General features: G+C 43.1%; 1 pseudogene; it reads left to right on the top strand.

Moving 5' to 3' along the window:
• Window positions 1-11,835: 11,835 nt before the first annotated feature.
• On the top strand, window positions 11,836-11,934 carry LOC130481268 (U6 spliceosomal RNA; annotated as a pseudogene).
• The last annotated feature ends 4,568 nt before the right edge of the window (window positions 11,935-16,502 follow it).

Genomic DNA, 16,502 nt, shown 5'->3' with positions numbered 1-16,502 from the left:
AGACTCCCATCCCTACTGCGGATCTTGACCTGTGGTTACACATGGCAGATCTGGACTCGGCCAAAATGCACAAACATGGGGCAGGTGCCCCCTTCTGCAGGCAGTACGCTTTACCTCTTCCTTACGAAGCAATTTCCCCTCACCAATCGATTTTTTCGTTTTTGGAAGGTGTGTCGCTTGCCCTCACAGCGAAGGGCTATTTATGGAATTCAACTGTTGGCAGGCACTCTGTGTGCAAATAACTAATCCTTCCAAGAGTTTCATAACAGTGTTGTTGTTCTCAGTTTTCCTGTCAGCGATCCTCTCGACACAATGTACAATTTGAGTAAAGCAGAAACTGAGTGACCTAGCAAGTAACCCCTTGGAATAGGCATGGGAATCTGACGTTGTTTTTGCTATTACAAATACGGAAATTAAATCTACAATGAAGAAGAAGAGTTGGTTTTTATATGCCGACTTTCTCTACCACTTAAGGAAGTATCAAACCGGCTTACAATCACCTTCCCTCCCCCTCCCTTGTGAGGTAGGTGGGGCTGAGAGAGTGTGACTAGCCCAAGGCCACCCAGCTGGCTTTGTGTGTAGGAGTGGGGAAACAAATCCAGTTCACCAGATTAACCCCCGCTGCTCATGTGGAGGAGTGGGGAATCAAACCTGGTTCTCCAGATCAGAGTCCGCCGCTCCAAACCACAGCTCTTAACCGCTACACCCCAACTGGCTGGAAACGTTTTCTGTGCTAACTGTATTGAAGTTAATGCAAGCTCCACAAGAACAAACTACATAACGAAGCCTCCCAGACAGACTTTTGAACCTTCAGCAATAGTAGGCTGCTGCTGATTGTATGTATTTTATCATGAGCCTGCGCAGAGCTTTGGGAGGGTGGTCGAGATGTGCTACTATTGAGGTACTCGTGGGCATAGGGAGGTGTGGTGGAAGAAGGACAGGCTAGTTAAGGGGAAGAAGGGATTAGCAGGTTGTGCCCATCCGGTCTTCCGGCCCTTCTCTCAGCCAAAGGAATCCTGGCAATCTTGCTGATCACCCACCAAGCCTAAAAAGTGCTGTTGCTAAACGCCAGGTCTATTCAAAAGAAAGCACCCCCCATCCAGGACTTTAATAGCAGGTGAAGAAAAGTTGGTTTTTATATGCCGACTTTCTCTGCCACTTAAGGAAGAATCAAACCAGCTTACAATCACCTTCCCTTCCCACAACAGACAGCTTGTGAGGTAGGTGGGGCTGAGAGAGTGTGACTAGCCCAAGGTCACCCAGCAGGCTTCATGGGTAGGAGTGGGGAAACAAATCCAGTTCACCAGGTTAGCGTCCGCCGCTCATGTGGAACAGTGGGGAATCCAACCTATTTCTCCAGATCAGAGTCCACTGCTCCAAACCACTGCTCTTAACTACTACACCATGCTGGCTCTGGTATGTATCACAGAGACCTGGGTTGGTGAAGAGGAAGGGTGGCCCTCTCTCCCAACTTTGCCCCACCCCCCAGGCTTCCTTGTGCAGCATCAGCCTAGGCTTGTGGTGGGGGTGGGGGGTGGCCGTGGTCTATCAGGCTTCTGTGGCACTCCCCAGATGCTTTGTCTTTTATGAATGTCTGTTTCGCTCGCCGTCACCCCTCTGACGACTTTGGGTCTTTGTGTTGATTATGCATGCCATTTACGACCGTCAGAGATTGCCTCGCTCTCCCCCTGAGTTTCCCCACATTTTGCTCACGTGTACAGAGACCTGTTTTATCTCGAATTTGAAAATGCAGGCAAAACGCAGGGAAATGCAGAGGGAGAGCGAGGCAACCTCTGATGGCCGGAAACGGCATGCATAATCAACACAAAGACCCAAAGTCATCAAAGGGGTGTCGGCAAGTGAAACAGCCATGCATAAAAGACCTTTGTTAGCAAGAGCCCCAATTCTGAGTGTATGTATCTGATGCTGGAGACCAAGGGCAGAATAGGGATTCCATTGGTGTACTGCCTACCCCGCTGTCCAACAGAGTCCCTGTCTGAGCTGTCAGTGGCAATCTTGGATTTGGTGTTGAGGACCCTGAGGTTTGTTGACTTTGGGGACTTCAGTGTTCATGCTGAGGCTTCCCTATCAGGAGCAGCTCAGGACTTCATGGATGCCATGACAACCATGGGCTGTCCCAGAACATTATGGTATGCAGCAGGTTATACACTTGATTTGGTTTTCTCTAGGGGTAAGATACATGGTGTGGTAATGGGGGGACTTTCCACTCTGTCCTTGTTATAGACTGACTATTGTCTGCTGAAATTTAGACTCACGGACACTCAGAACCTGTCTTGTTATAGATTTAAAGTATGATTATTACAGTGATAACGATGATGATTCATGCTTTGTTTTTTTATGTATGGTTTTGGATATTTTCTTGTGAGCCAGATAAACGGTATGTAAATGTTTTAAATAAATAAAAACACAGAGCCACAAATCAGTGGTTCAGGAATAAACCTCATAGCTATTTAGTTTATCCTTTGGCACTCAGGCAGAATCCTCCACACTCAAGGATATACAGACTGTTAATTAAGAATTGCTGCAGTTAGATATCATCTATCTATCATCTCTGTGAATAGGCGTGACTTCCTGTTACAAATAGTCAAAGTTGCTTGAGTGTAATGAGTTTACTCAGCCTCCATATTCAGTTATTTATCATTCGTTTAGCTCTGCTGTATACATTCTGGCTTAAAACTTCACATCATGTGAGCAAGTAGTTTAGTTAAGAAACATGTGCAGATAGTTTTGTTACGTTGTTATGTAGCAATGGTGCAGAACTGGATCCAGTAGTACAACATTATTTGCAATAACTACATTCATCCTAAAAGAAAAGGACAGGAGTATTCAGTTCCTTTCATTTTAGATGGCAGACCAACTTGACTTATTTTTCTTCAGCTCTCACAGCAGAATAGAACTAAGTATGGTTCTTATCACAGCTCTGTTAATGAAAGCAGTAGCCCCAGGTTGAGAGCCAGTGTGGTGTAATGGTTAAGAGCACAGGACTCTAATCTGGAGAACCGGGTTCCATTCCCCACTTTGCCACATGAAGGCTGCTGGGTGACCTTGGGCTAGTCACAGTTCTCTCAGAATTCTCAGTCCACATGGAGACAGGCAATGGGAAACCACTTCCAAACGTCTCTTGCTTGAAAACCCTACAGGGTCACCCTGTCAAGTCCGCTAAGACTTGACGGCACTTACCACCACCAGGTTGGGAATCGCATGGAATATCAGTGTGTGCAATTAATCTACCCAGTAAATTTGGGTGTATCAGGGGCAGATAAGAGTAGACATATACTTCTGGGTCCTCTAGCTGCATACAACTAAATGCAATCAGAGCTGGTTTGTGCCATGACATGGTAATAATCTCTGGGATGGAAAAAATATGTATGCTTCAGTTCTTTGAAGGGTGATATGAGTGTTCATTTTATCATGAGTACACAGGTTAGGACATTAGCATTTATACTGGACCGCATAAACAAGCCTATGTGAGTATGTTATATGCTGTCGAGTCCCTTCTGATTTATGGCGACCCAATGATTTAATGACATCCAAAACATCCTGTCATTAACAGCCTTGTTCAGGTCTTGCAAACTGAAGGCCATGACATCCTTTATTGAGTCAATCCATCTCATCTTGAGTCTTCTTTTTTCTGCTGCCTTCACCTTTTCCTGGCATTATTGTTTTCTCCAGTGACTTTTGCCTTCTCATAACATGACCAAAGTACGATAGCCTCATTTTAGTCATTTTAGCTTCTAGGGAGAGTTTTTTTTTAAAAAAAATTATTTAATTTATTAGATTTGTATCCTGCCCTTTCCTATTTTATTTTATTTATTAAATTTGTACCCTGACCTTTCCTGACTACAGTCAGGCTCAGGACAGCTTCCAACCAGGATAGACAATCAATTTAAAATACATACTATAAAATTAAAAACCTCATAAACCTTATACAAACTAAAATCCTGTCGGCACCCTATCAATAAAAAACTAAATAAATACAATGCACTGACAGGAATAGCCAACAGGAAGGAGCGGAGAAGAAGGTGAGGGAAAACAAAAACCAAGACAGCTAAAGAAATGAAAGAAGGTAAAGAAACATAGGGATACAGATAGGGAGGTCAGCTGCGATGTAACCGTCGCTGTCTCAACCATGGGTTCTCTCAACTATCTCAGTCTTGCAGGTCCTGTGGAATTGAGCCAGGCCCCGCAGAGTGAGAGACCGAAGAATGTTCAACTAAGGCTGCTATCCTAAATGCACTGGTGGGGAAGTGAACTCCAGAGAATTCAATGAGACTGGCTTCCAAGTAAACATGATGGATTGGGCTGCAAATTTCATTGGGTAGACTTTAGAAAAAGACAGGCTTGTAGCCAGAAATGTGATGGTGACTGGCCATGAGTGCATGGAGGGGGGGATAACGCTGAGACTAATTTGGCCTGGCCAGGTGACATTTTGAGGTAGCGCTATTGATGCCAAGCCTCCTGCTATAGCGGAAGACATCCCAGGCATCCCAGTTCTTTCCCCAGTGGTACTGCAGGCACTGGCAGGATGCGGTTGGGGTGGTGGTGGTGGAGCATGCACCAGTTTCACACCAGCATGCTGATGTCACCTCCAGTAAAAACCAGAAGTGACATCGTGGATGCTCTAGGATTTACAAAAACTATATTGTTTTACCATCAGGTTTTTGTAAATTCCAGAGGGTCTAATGATATCAGTTTTGGTTTTTACTGGAAGTAACGTCAGCACCAGCATGATTCCAGCATGGTAGGCCCTGCTCCCTATTTCTCCCAGGGGTTGCCAGTTGCAGCTGGGCAACCCTAGGTAGGACCTGGTGATGCCACACTGAATAGTATTATTAATAGCAGTACTTCCCTAAACCACTAGGCACTAACTACATTGGTTTCTGTGAGTAGTTAGAACCCCAGTGTGTGGATGAAATGAGCTATTTATAGGGCTGCCAACCTCCAGGTGGTGGATGGAGATCTCCCTCTATTACAGCTGATCTCCAGGCGACAGCTGATCTCCTGGAGAAAATGGCTGCTTTGGAAGATGGACGCTATGGCATTATACCCATTGAAGTCCCTTCCCTCCCCAAGCCCCGCCCTTCTCAGGCTCCACCCCCAAAATCTCCATGTATTTTCTAACCCAAAGATAGCAACCCTAACTATTTAGCAGACTAAAAAAGAAAACAACAGAAATTAACTACGTGCTCAATGTAAACTGTAGTTGAGCTGTTCGTTCCAGATTATTGCTTTCCAGCCCCAATTTACATGTATTTATTTATTTATTTATACAGTGTACGTCAATGCCATCAATAGAATAAGACATATAATAAGCAATGTAAGTGGACCAAGATTACAAAAATTTGAAACAAAGCAGGAAATATTCGACATCGTTGTTAAACAATGCAGAAAATAGTATTGTGTAAGTAGAAGACGATGTGGTAGGAGCAGGATAATACATACAGCAAACAGATAATACATACTATACATAGTGGTCTTGTCCAGTCTCTATCTCTCAAGAGATATTGCAGGATGTAAGACTGTGAGACAGGATTCAAAACAATTCTGGGAAATTGGTTCTTGTAGGTTAACCAGGCTGTGTAACCATGGTCTTGGTATTTTCTTTCCTGACGTTTTGCCAGCAGCTGTGGCAGGCATCTTCAGAGGAGTAACACTGAAGGAGACACTGTCCTTCAGTGTTACTCCTCTGAAGATGCCTGCCACAGCTGCTGGCGAAACGTCAGGAAAGAAAATACCAAGACCACGGTCACACAGCCCGGATAACCTACAAGAACCAATGAACTCTGACCGTGAAAGCCTTCAACAATAAATTCTGGGAAAGCTGGGTAGAGGAGAGATGGCGATTTATCTGTGTTTGAATGACTAATACGAGAGATTCCTACATTATACCTGCCTGCAAATCACTTCTTCCAATCTAGAAATTATCCCAAGTAGGAGATACCCAACACCAGGCAGGTAGGTTTGTGCGGTTAATTGTGTAGTGAGGAAAAAGCACTCTGCATATGTGCAGTCTCAGCATGTAGAAAACAGATTACTCTTGGCGCAGATTTATTTAGTTATTCCCAAATAGCTTATTTTTTGTAGTGATGATTGATGGGGCTAGAGACTGCTTGGATATTATGCTATCACAGACGTTTGATCTTTCATAGTAAAGTACTTCCTTTTCTGTAGTGAGAGACTGTGGAGTTTATACATGCCTGAGCATTATGCTTCAGGAATTGTTTAGCCATAAGCCCAGATTCCGGGGGAGGCGAGGTAAGGAGGTTGACAGTGGTTATTCTTCGGTGAGTAAAAGGCATTTGGCACATGCTCAGAGGCAGTCATTCATTTACACAGGCAAGTTACAGCAAGGTGGTTTGCAATCAATGATTAAACCAGATACCAGACTGAGTGAAAATGGGCATTCGTTTTTCTGCTCCTGCCCCCCTCTCTGATGGCCCCACCTACCCCTGAAGTGAATTTCCCACTGAAAACAGAGGAGGCAACTCCAAAACCGTATTTGTCTCACTCCAGTTTTCTGCCCAATGTTCTTACTTATCACTGAAAGAGGTGAACAAGAAGATAGATGTAAATGGCCCAGACAGAAAAGCTTAGAGGATGGAGCAGACGAGGATGAATTTGGTTCAGAACGGGTTAGGCGAATCAGTGCCAGCGCCCCTTCCAGCTTCCTCTCTCCCACTCTTTCTCAGGCAATCAAGGCAAAAACTGCTTGCGTGTTTTCCCTGCAATAAAATAGGCTAGAAATGTACTTTTAAAAAAATGTAAGCTGGGAATTCAAGGCGGGACATGGGATATTTCTCAAAGGGCATTGCCCCCCTATGCCTCCTGTGGCAACCAGCCTGGTAAAAGAACTCTTCCACCCTGGCTGATGGTTTCAAAGTACAGTTACATCACCAAAAAAATAGGGGAAAGTTATCAGGTAAAAATTTCAGCCTTGCTAAATCTCTCATTCCAAGAGGAAAAAATTAATTTACGCCTGAAAAAGGAAGCATTGTTGGTTGACAAAATGATGGCTCCACATTATTTTCTCCATTTGTCCTGAATAAATGCATTTGCTTCCATGACCTTTATAGCCAGTCTTGGTAGTGGTATAATAAACAGAATAAAATAATTAACCTAATGATAATATCACCTTAATGTCCTCAGTATTTTCAGGAGTCCAAAATTGTATAATGCACAGTGGATGAAGTCAGACACTAAAATTCAGCTCCAGGAGGTTCTCTGGAAAAGCAGCACAGGTATTTTCTAAATAAAGAAGCAAGTCTTTTGATGTCATTGTCCTGCTTTCACTTCCATACAGACGTTCTAAGGAACAAAGAAAAAGTTTCCGCTTAGAAATTAATGTTTGTGCAGTGAACATTGCACTCTATTGTGCAATAGAGTACTTGGCAGCTGCAACTATGGGCTAATTTCATACTACAAAACCCCTGGAAACTGAAGCCCTCTTCTGCTGTTGTACAAATGTGCTGTCCTGGGAAGACAGATGGCCAGGAAAGTAAATAAGAAAGATGAAAAGGGTTTCTTGGCCTTCCTGGTTTCTTTCCATGAATAGTATTGTGTTAACTTCCCTATTCCGACACTTCCCAAACCCAGATATTTCATTTTTTACATGCTATGCTACATGTTTGATGGGCAGGGTTGCCAGCTGCCAGGTAGTAGCAGGAGATCTGCTAATTCAACTGATCTCCAGCCGATAGAGATCAGATCACCTGGAGAAAAATGGCCGCTTTGGCAATTGAACTCTATGGCATTGAAGTCCCTCCCCTCCCCAAACCCCGCCCTCTTCAGGCTCCGTCCCCAAATCTCCTGCCGGTTGAGAAGAGGGACCTGGCAACCCTATTGATGGGGTCCTTATTGACATTATTAGTGTATGTTGATGACCATGCTCTGACTGGATAGATGCTATGTGAGAGAAAGTAGGAAAAATGAGCTAATGTGGTATAGTGGTTATCCACGTGAGCTGTGTTCAAATGGTCACGCTGCCATTCAGCTTGCTGGGTGACACATTCTTGTAGCCTGACCTACCTCACAGGTATAGGCATAACAGGGAGGAACCCTGGACACCCCTGAAATCTTGGAGGAATGGTGGGGTGAAAATGGGGTAGCTGGATCAATAGAGGGCACTTGTCTTTGCCTTATGCAAAGGTAGTGCACATTAATTTGAAACCTGTTGAGTTTTCCATTTCAATTTCAGTATGCACGCTTGGGATAGGGAACAGAAATGTTGTTTCATTTCTTCATCCTCTGGTGACTCAGGAATAAAAGGAGATGGTAGATTTTTATTGGCTTGGATCCAGAAGAAGAGGAGTTAGTTTTTATACCCCACGTTTCTCTACCATAAGGAGTCGCAAAGCGGCTTACAATCTCCTTCCTTTCCTCTCCCCACAACAGGCACCTTGTGAGGTAGGTGGGGCTGAGAGAGTTCAGACAGAATGGTGACTAGCCCCAGGTCACTCAGCAGGCTGCATGTGGAGGAGTGGGGAATCAAACATGGTTCTCCAGATAAGAATCCACGGCTCTTAACCACTACACTAGCAACCCACAGAAGCAAAGATCACAGATCCTTCCCGTGCTCCGCTCCCCTCAGCAGCCTTTTCTGACCCCAGAGCTGTGTTGAAGGAAGAAGCAGAAAGGGCAACCTTATCCCCTTCCTCCTCCACACTGCAGGCTCCCTAGCTGTGTGGCAATTAGTCCAGGCAGGTGCTGAGACCACAGGAATAAACTTTCCCAAGGTTGAAAAGGATTGTTCAGGTGAGAGAAGGAACATGGAAAAGATCTGTGACCGTCAGCACTTCCTACTAACATATCGCTGGATCCAACCTAGTGGTCAGTAAAATTTCCTTGTTTGAGGAAGCAAAGAAAGCAAGACTCAGAATAACGAATAACCTCCCCTGCCCGGAAGTCAGTACCTTCTGTAGAGTTTGAACATTGTACTGGAATCAATTCTGTGTTATTGCTAGGCAGTGTAGATGCCTCTTCTAAATTCCACAGAATATATTATGTCTTGAATTGGAAACGGATGTTGTCTAATTTTCATGTGATTTTCCACACAGGGTGACTTTAAAGGAAAAAAATTATCTGATGGTGGGGCAGATGTGGTCCTCTGAATCCATTCTTAGTGGCATAGTGAAAAGGGATGGTTTTCAAGTGGTACAGTAGTCCGCTGCAGCTTGGGACACAGCATTTGAGTTATCCATTGTGCCTCCAGATGTGTTGGTGGGGATGGCCCATATAATCTCCGCAGAGGCGAAGGTTTTATGACAGCATCTTGCTGGCAACTTCTACCACCATCCCAGTTCCACTAGATAGAACAGAATGTGCTGGAACGATCTTCCAGGAATCCTGGACTTATTTAACAAAGCAGGTGAGAGCATCCCTGTAATGACCTAGGGAGACAACGGGAATGAAGCCACTTGCTCTGGGTGACATGGGCTATTACTGCTGTCCACACCTTCCACCTGGCCTTATTTCCACCAAATATATAAAGAGATACAGCTGCAATTACACCCGGGAAGAACAAACAGTATCACCTGTGTTTGTCCTAAACGTTGCCCCTCCCTTTCCTCCTCCAGTCAGTTGTTGTCTGTCATTTTCCTGCGGTGTGCCCATCCTTTTCTTAAGACAAACACTGCCAGGGCTTGTATTTCTGTACATGTTGATCAGTAGTCATTATCCCTATCTTAAGACTCAACTAAAATACAGCCAGTTGTGTTATTGCATAGGCATCAGGACAAACTGGCTTACTTTAACTATGTTTTTATCATAGGTCATTTATGCATGGGAGTTTTACCTGAGGTTTGTTGCTGGCTGGACCCACACTTTCCTGTTGGGAATCTCTGCACCAGCAGTCTCCAACCTCAAATCAAGTCATGCCCCTGCTGCTTTGTAACTGGCTTACTTTGCAATGCTCATGTGAAAGAAGACACCCCCCCAACCCAATTGCTGCATAAAAAAACATTTTAAGAACAAAAAACAAAAAATGGAGCAATCTGAAAGAAAGGGGAGGGAGAAATCCAAGCCTCAGTTTTAAAAAGCCTTTCTTCTGCTCAGAAAGAGCTCCGAGAAATTTGAATCTCAGCCTCTTTACACACTGCTTTGTGATTGGCTGTGAGAGAAGCCCAGGTTTTGTTTCCCCTGCTTTGCCTTCTGCACGGAGATTTCAGCGGGCTGAACTCAGAGGAGAGGGAAGAGTCGAGTTAAGAGAGGAATGGGAAGACCCGAACATTGCAAGGGCTGGCAGCAAGGTCATTTCTAAAGGAAGAACTCATGCAGAACTCCAAGGAACAACTGAGTCAGATAGGGAGCAAAAAACCCAAGAACAACCGAGTCAGATAGGGAGTCAGATAGGGAGCGAACCCATGCATAAATGACCTTAGACTTCTTTTTTACTTCACAATCCCATTGGTAAACCAAGCAATTTGTGGATGACATAGAAAAAGAAAAGAAACAAGAGCTGTTTTATTCAGTGCCTTGAAACTCAACATGGGCTCAGCACAACCAAGGTCATTTTCCTTATTTTGAAGCTTTGCCTTCCTGTGCTTCAGAGAGACAGGCTTTAGATAGAAGTATGTTTGTACAGTTAAAGAATACAGTTTGTACAGTTAAGGGGCCATGTGCAGGAAGGAAGAGGAGGTTTAACCCTCAAATCACCTCTATGTTTTGATAAATGAAACTAGGTCCTTTAAAACATGCCTTTTCATTTAAAATGCTAGTAGCAAAATAGGGAAACCAATTTCAATTATTGAAAATTAGTGGAGGTTGGAGGGTGAAATGTCCTCACCTCTCAGCTGCAAGTCAAACTGACCCTGCAGAAGCTTGAAATTTGAATGGTATGGACTGACGGAGATACATGGTCTTCATCCTGTCTGTGCCTCCAGCCAGCACTTTGAGTGATAAAAATGGCTGAATACCGAATACCAATTGGGGATAATGCTGTATGGTTTGAATATGGCCTAAGTGGTCTAATTGGATAGTGTGTCTGTCAAACACAGATCTGCCAAGTGACTCCCTTCCCATGCTGCTGCCTCTGTATCTGCCACTGACCCAGGAAAATGAACATGCATACACAGGAAGGAAATGGAAACTGAAAACAGAATGCAACCAAAGTCATTGTGCCACAAAAGAAAATTGTAGACCTTCACTGTGACAAGTATGCCTCATTGACTGACACTGAGTCATACTAGACAAGATTTTGAGATCTGTGATCTCATCTGTGTTAAAAAAAAGAGAAAAGAAATAGTAGCCATGCAGAACCCTGCCATTTAAAGGTACAAGAGATCCATTCAAGGCCAGGAGTTAGCAATCCTGCACTCTACACAATCACCATGGGGTTTGACCTAGAAATGGAGATATAAAGAGTTTAACAAAGTGGTGGAGTTCTTGAGATTGCAATTAATTGAAATTAAGGATTGCAAAACTGGAGCAGGGTTGATTAAAGGGAGGAGGCATGCACTGTTGGTTGGGACTCTAACCTGGAATTCAAGCACTGTGGGTTCTTCCTACTGCTGTCCCGAGAATACCTTTGTGATGCTGGGCAACTCGGGGTGCAGCAACATGACTGGTTTAGCATGTGTTGATGTCCCCCCCCCCCCACACACACACGCACTGTTGACTGGTGCTTTCCTTTCGGTGCCATGGCTCATGTAAAAATGTTGACTAATCTCTGGGGGACATCTGTGTTTTTCAGTGATATCTAGAAGCAATGTTGGGTCCCTTGTCTGGTGATGTGCGATAGCACAGTGTTATCTACCAGACACTCTAAGACAAGGAGCTAGAGTCCATATTGTATTTGTGCCAGTACTGTATTTATGGTTAGAGCACTGTTTATATACTAAAACTGGAACGATACAAAGAAGGTTACCATGGTCCCTGTGCAAAGATGTCACGCAAATTCGTGAAGCATCTAAATCACTATTAATCATTATGACAAAATTCTTTATTTGGACTTGCTGAAGGTCTAACCAATTAAACACTGGAAGCTCTGTGATGAGATTTTTATTATGTTATTTCTTGGTAAAGCTGTGTAAGGTCATGATTACAATTGGGACCATGGCACGTAGGGGCCTTTTACTCTTCTCTCTACACCATTTTCACAACTGCAACCCCCCCCCAAAAAAAGCTGCTATCTGCCCCACTGAAGTAAACCTACATATTGCTGATGTGTTGCTTGTAGGTTTGACCTGTTGGGACAAATAGGTGCTCCAAGAGGCCATTTTGAGATTGGGAAAACGGAATGGGGGAAACAGTTTTCAGATTTTTTTAAAGGATTGAAGCATGGACATTCCAGTATGTCATCTTATTTGATCCTGATTCCTTACCTTAATTTTGAAGCAGTGAATAGAGTAAATCTCTCTTCATATGCCTGAGGAGCCCTGACCTAGCCCAGGCTGGGCTGATCTGGCTGATCTCAGAAGCTAAGCAGGATCAACCCTGGCTAGTATTTAGATCAGAGATCTACAAGGAATAAGAGGGTCGTGATGCAGAGGCAGGCAATGGCAAGCCACCTCTGAACATCTCTTGCCTTGAAAACCCTATGGGGTTGCCATAAGTCAGCTGTGACTTGATGGCAAAAAAAAATGCCTGAGGCATTGTCTCACTATGACATTCTATTGATTGTGGAAGGAGTGATGAAGTACCATAACATAAAGCTTACATCCAATGTCTAATATTTTTAATCAAGCTTTTAATAATGTAAAACTTTTTATGTGCTTCCTGGCCACCCAAAAATGTTAGCAACTTTTGGAACAATGCATGATGGGGTATTACAGAAAGCTCACAGAAATGAGAGCCATCATGTGACTTCTGAGAGAGCATATCCTTTCTGACAGGTAATGGCATAGGTTTATGGAGCTAGACTAATGTGTAGGCAATACCTAACACAGATTGAAAGCCTCAGCAGCCATCTATACGGTGACGTTGCCAGACCCTAATCTCATTTCTAAGCATTTGTTTGTTTATTTATACACACCCCATGCTTTCAGCCTAGCAGATCCATCCAGCTGATGACATGTCAGCAAGGTGGTTTGCTCCTTCTGCTCCTTACCTTTCTTGCTTCTGTTTCCTCTTTATCATAGGGATCATGGGATTTTCCCGACATGGAACGGTGATGCAAGGACAACTGCAATAAAGTCTGTGACAAGCTTAGACATTACAGTAAAGCCCTTTTTCACGTAGCCCTATAATTATATCAGTGCTGTGCAGGCTATACTGTTAAAGTTACTCAACCAAAGCAGCCTATACCTGTGACTAATATTTATACATTAAATATTACAAAACAGTTGGAAATGATCAATGCTGAGACATAAAGCAAGCCAATACATATATGCATACACATAAAATGATGTATGGGATCTTACACATTGAAATCATATGGTATGCATTGTTTTACTGTATTTTACTCAAGAACCAAGAGGTGAGCAAAATGTTTTGAGTTTAGAAGCTCAAGGATGCAGGGATATGGTTTCCATGTAGTTATACTGACTTGGGGCAACATGGGGTAAACACAGTTGATATGTTGCTTGGCTAACAAGGGATTCCTGCCCGACTGACTTTAGTAAGTTCCTTGTTTCAGCAGTCAGTGGACTGAGTAAATGTTTACGCTTTTGATGTGTTACAAGTTTGAAATCCATTGTACGCTGCCACTGAAAATGTTTTATTATTTTATTTATTTATTGCAAGATTTGTCCCCCACCTTTGCTCCCCCATGTGTTTCACATAACATCCCAATGAAGACCATTCTAAGCCTATGAATGGGTAAAAACAAACAAACAAAAAAAACAGTGCTTTTTTTTGTTTAGAAAAAGTATGCCAGTACTCACATATAAGGTTGCATCTATTTCCACCAATTCCCTCTTCAGGACTTTGAAAATTGCCCCCCAAAGGTGCTATTCAGTACCAGTGAGTACCATCACAAATAGGCTCTGGTTAAAACTGTTCTAACTGCCTTGAGCATGAATTAAAAGTCACTGTAAGAATTGCATTTAGCACACTAGTTCAGTTGTTTTAGGTAACCCTTCTGTATGTGTTGTATGTGAATGCTCATGTTACAGCTAGAAGAATCAGATGTGCAAAAAGACATGATTTTATAAGTTGGAAAGTTGCCATTTTTTTCTGACAGAGTACCTTTGATCTAAGACCATACAACAGTTAGAAAAAGGTTTTCCTGTCTTGGTGATACAACCAGGACAAAGGATTGTCAGCTAAACTTCTGCTTGCTGCACTGCTAGGGTTGCCAACCTCCAGGTACTAGCTGATCTCCTGCTATTAAAACCGATCTCCAGCTGATAGAGATCAGTTCACCTGGAGAAAATGGCCACTTAGGCAATTGGACTCTATGGCATTGAAGTCCCTCCCCTCCCCAAACCCTGCCCACCCCAAAAACCTCCGGCCAGTGGCGAAGAGGGACCTGGCAACCCTATACATTGCTGTTAAAGCCACGGGAGTCCAGCCAGGGGAAAAAAAAAAAAAACACCCTAAGGCATCCTAGAATCTGTTGTGTATTTGTAGATCCTGCTGATCCCTGCTGCTGGTGGCGGTGACCCTCCAAAAGGGAACATCACCTCTAAAAAAAACCCAGATATGCTATTTCTTTCCAGTCCACTTAGTAGTTAGCTCTCAAAGGCTGGCATGTTCTGAGCTGGAGAGAGCAAGAAGCAATTAAATGTTACATAGATTAATATTAACATACAGTTAAAGTAAACATAGTAGGGCTTTCAGGATTCTTGAAAAACAAATTGTAAACCAATACATTTTAAAATTCTTTTTAAAAACTGATAATTGCCCTTTATATCTTAGCACTGGTTACTGGGGAACAAATTGTGGAGGGGTGGCAGGTGAGTTCATGCCCTGCTTGTGAGCTTCTAGGGTCATTGTTAAAGGAGTCACTGGGTTCATCAGTGTGGAATGCTTGAAGCACTTATAATATGAAGAATCAGTGTAGTTTATTAATTGTCATTATCGTCATTCACTGCTGGCTGGATTTACAAAATTTCATCACTGGGACAGATGCCATGTTTTTGCAGCAAACATCAAGTAACAAATGTTCAGCACTGTGCCTGAAAACCTGCTGGAACATGTCTTCTGTGCACTGATAATGGAAACCAAACAAAGAATGCACACATACCCGTGATTCGAGCAAGTGCATTCCCAACTAGCATTCTCTATCAAGTTTGTATCAATTCATACCCAATCCAGATGAAAGATGAGAAAAAACAAAAGGACTTTTCATCTGCATAACAGTCCAGTGTTTCTGGGATACCATTAACACTGTTAGATTTTTCTAGAATTTAATTTAATTTTCACTGTAGGGGCAAACCTGTGTCTGATGCAGAAGTGTGTGTATCACATTTTTCAATGCTCTGTGCAAAACAAAAATTCATGCATTGAGAGAACCAAGGGCTCTAGCTCTTTTTCTTGGCATGATAGCTTAACACGTGTAAAAATCTGTTGTGCTTGGTGGAGGGAGCATTCCATCACACATCCCTATTTGTACAGGTTGAAACAAGCTTACTCTTCAATGAGGCTTTGGAAAAAAGGCCCCATAAATTTACCCCTTCTCCAAGTTCATGCTGACTTTCTACTGTCTATGTCCCCAGCACGAGTCTTCTCCCTTGCTTCAGAACTGGAAGGCATTAGGGAGAATGCCCATCTCACTCCAAACTGGAAACAATCATTTGAATTCCCTAGACTACTAAAATGGCTGATAAGGCTAGGCCAAGGGTACCCTAGAACAAATGGCCCATTCATCCGATGAACAGGCTTTCTGTGGTGTGAACTCAGCTGACCTCTGCAGTATGACTTTAAACGGCACCTTCTAGCTTGCCAAACCGGTAGTGTCAAGACTTCCCAGTGATATTAAATATAAGTTTAGAATCATCCTGAGATCTGGAACATTTTAAAAATCAGATGATCTCTTAAAACGGGTCTACAGATCTAGTCCTTCAACTCTGTGCAAAGTGCGTTTAAGAAGTAAAAGCAGAAGGCAAGATGTGGCAAGGAATGTTTATTACATTCTGAAATGGATCCTGGGACCACTGCGCCAAGGACTTGGGGTTCAAGTAAGCTTACGTGTTGCATTATTATTACTTCTAATATATTGTGAATTGCTGTGAAATTATTATGTGGATCTCAGGAGTGCCACTTCAGTCCTCTGAAATATATTTCCTTTGTGAGTCCTGTTGGCTTAATGGAATTTTCTTATAAGTGCATTTAGCACTGCACTTTGGGACAGAAATCCCAAATCGAAAAGCAAGCCAGGGATGCGTGGTGCTGAATAATTTTCCTGACCTTTGTAGAACATTTCCTCCTTAGGCATTAGACAGCTGGAGCAGATTTGTGGTGGAGATCACTGGGATCAAGTTGTAGCAGAAGTAGGTTGGGTATTTTTTTTTTAAAAAAGCCTTTGGTTGTCCAACTATCCTTACCCAGTTGCAAGAAAAGCGAAGAAATCCTTTTCTCTTAGTTCTTAGAAGGAACTCAGTTAA

Source organism: Euleptes europaea, chromosome 7, assembly GCF_029931775.1.
Source record: "Euleptes europaea isolate rEulEur1 chromosome 7, rEulEur1.hap1, whole genome shotgun sequence".
NCBI classification, from domain to species: Eukaryota; Metazoa; Chordata; class Lepidosauria; order Squamata; family Sphaerodactylidae; genus Euleptes; species Euleptes europaea.
This window is presented reverse-complemented; position numbering and strand designations above follow the sequence as displayed.